Below are 3045 nucleotides of genomic sequence, written 5' to 3'. Positions count from 1 at the left end.
ATTATGACTCATTCGGAGGTGTCTGAGAGAATGAAAAAGTGGACAGTTGAGTTGCGAGAATATGATATTTAAAACAGACTTCAGTTGGCCATCAAAGCGTAGGCTCTGTCAGTTTTTATTTCTGAAATGATTCATCCTAGTGAAGAAGAGGTCTGGAGAGTACTTTTGGATGGGGTGTCGAGTCTGTTTGGATGTGGAGTAGGAGTGGTGATAATATTCACCCCCCCCCGGGAGAGAAGATTAAATTGGCCTTGAGAATTGACTCCCGAGTAACTAATAATGAAGCAGAGTATGAGGTTGTTCTAGCTGGTATAAGAGCTGCACATGAAATAGGAGCTTCTCGAATCATTTTATATTCTGATTCAGAACTAATTACTCAGCAGATAAAGGGTGTTTATGAGGCTAAGGATAACAGAATGCTTAAATATCTAAAGCTCATTAAAGCCCAGGCATAATCTTTTGAGGATTTGAGCACTGAGGAGTTCCCCCGGGATGAGAATGGGGAAGCAGATGCCCTAGCTAAAATGGCCGCCTCCTTATCAGATGTAAATACTCGAGAAATAATTCAAATTACTCGGTTGATTCTTTCTATTGAGGTGGAAGTGTTGCCAACTCAAGAGGATTCCTGGATGAAACTTCTAGTAAAATTCATTGCTCAAAATGAATTACCTAGAGATAAAGCTCAGGCTCAAAAGATCAAGAAACAAGCTTTGTTCTTTTAAATAACATTTTATACTGGAGGTAATACCACAGACCATTGTTAAAATGCTTATCTATGGGAGAGGTGAAGTATGTATTCCGGGAAATATGAAGGGTGCTGCGGGGAGCATCTCAGAGGGATAGCATTGACCCGGAAAGCAATTCTTGCTGGATTCTGGTGGCCGAGTGTTAGCCGAGATTCTTCTCGAGTTGTCCGGGCTTGTGAAGGATGTCAACATTTGTAATGCCTGAAATAAAATCACAAGTTGTTGATTTAGTAATATGAGATTACTAAATAAGTAATGATTTTTAAAGAATGAAATATGACATATTTTGGTCATATGAAGTCCAAATGATTTGAAATTTGGATATAACATAGAAAACTCAAAGATATAGAAGTTTCATGTTTTGAGTTTTGGAAAATTTTATCGTTTGACTGGTCCAAATGGATATACCGGTATTAAAATGTTAAATATTATATATTATATTATATTATATTAATAAAATAATATTATATTAATAAAATTATATAATATAATATTTAAAAAAATTAAAAAAAAAAGATTGATATTGAATTCGACCGTAATGTTCAAAAGAAATTAATAGATACAGTATCGAAGAGAGAGAAGAATATAGGGTTTGTGATTTTCTTTTTCGATCTTGCGATTTATCGGTTTATCCAATCGACGAACCGACTTCAGTTCTGGGATCGTTGACACGAGGTCTTCGATTTGAGGTATAAATTTTATATTTTTGGTGATGTTTGAAATTCGTCGATTTCTGGAATAAATCCAATAAATTGTTAAATCATACTGAAATTGAAGATTGTTGAGTAGTGTATGATTTTAACGAAGTAGAGAAGATTATTGTGTTGTTGTTTTGAATTATTCCTAATTTATTATAATTAGGGATTTTTAATCATTGGATTGAGATTTGAGAGTTGTTTGTCAGTTGTTATTAATTCTGATTATATATTCGGAGTCTACGAAATATGGGCTACACATTGATATAAAGTTTTCGTAATTTGACGGATGTTGTAAAATAGCCTATTATTTGAAGTTAATTAATTAGGTTGTATTTGATGGTAGTATTGTGAATTAAATACACCAGATTATTAAATTGTTGAACAATACGAATTTATAATCGAGTTTTATATTTTGTTGATTTAATTGTTGTTGGGCTATTTGATGTTATATATTGAGGCTGTTATAACTGTGTTGATACGGTGACAATGATCTGATAATTATTGTTGAATTATTTAGATACATCACAAGCCTCGGGATCAAAGAAATAGCCAGATTTTATATATACTCGATTATCAGGTACGTGTTGACGTACGAGCATATGTTGTTATTATTTAGTATTGATGAATACTATTGCGTTGAACGATGGTAAATCACTGGATATGGGTGATTTGGTATTATATTTGTTGTTGTTTATTATTGTTGATGTTGTTGGCCGTCGTTGTTGGGAGACGTCTCGTTGATGTTGTTCGTTCAACGATATTGTTGTCGTTGGTGTTGGGGTGCGACGTATCGTCGATGTTGTTGTTCGTTCGACGATATTGCTGTCGCCGGTGTTGGGGTGCGACGTATCGTTGATGTTGTTGCATTGTGATGCTGTTGAGGTTGTTGTTGGCTGATTGTCCAGAAACGGCAAAGGGGGTATTTCTATTATGATTTTAGTTATATTTTATGTTGTTAATATAACTGTTATGCATTACGATGATGATTTTTGTATATGCTCACCCTTTGAGGGCTGTTTCTGTTGGGCAGGTTACAGGACTATACGTGAGACAGGATAGTGGTGAAGGACTAGGTGTGTCTAGTCAAACAGTCTTGTAGTTGATAGTAGATAGAGACAGTATTGCTTATTGTCTTATTTGAGTTGTATGTGTGTATTTATTATACTGTTTCTGCTACACTGACGTAGATAGTGGGGTGATTGCAGTATTTTGTCGTATATGCATTATATTATTACGTCGTCGAAAAGAAAAATTTTATGCATATGACGTCACATGTTGCATGATTACGTGGCGAGGTTTGGGGCGCCACATTTGGTGGTATCAGAGCATATGTTAGATGTCTGGGATGGTTAGGAGTTGGGTTTGTGATGAGGGAGTCTGATGACGATATTATCTGCGTGTGTCTGTGCATTTGACTTGTTATTGATGATTTCTCGATATAATTGATTGTTCTTTAGTTGCGTGTACTTTCGTGCGAAAGGTGTGATGATGATTACTGGATTGTAATTGTTAAATGTTATGATTAACAATTTGATTTCCAGTGATGGCAGCTAGAGAACAGGTACATCAACACGAGGAAACAGACGAGGTTGACAGTGGAT

General features: G+C 35.2%; 1 long non-coding RNA gene across 1 annotated transcript; it reads left to right on the top strand.

Annotated features, from left to right (window-relative positions):
* Positions 1–1317: 1317 nt before the first annotated feature.
* Positions 1318–2806, top strand: LOC142521410 (uncharacterized). The gene is made up of 3 exons (XR_012814167.1): positions 1318–1435; positions 1962–2021; positions 2475–2806. It is a non-coding gene; the product is annotated as an uncharacterized LOC142521410 (long non-coding RNA).
* Positions 2807–3045: the final 239 nt, after the last annotated feature.

The sequence above is a fragment of the Primulina tabacum genome, chromosome 12 (genome assembly GCF_025594145.1).
Source record: "Primulina tabacum isolate GXHZ01 chromosome 12, ASM2559414v2, whole genome shotgun sequence".
Taxonomy (NCBI): Eukaryota; Viridiplantae; Streptophyta; class Magnoliopsida; order Lamiales; family Gesneriaceae; genus Primulina; species Primulina tabacum.
Note: the sequence above shows the minus strand (reverse complement) of the source record. Positions and strands in the feature narration are given on the sequence as shown.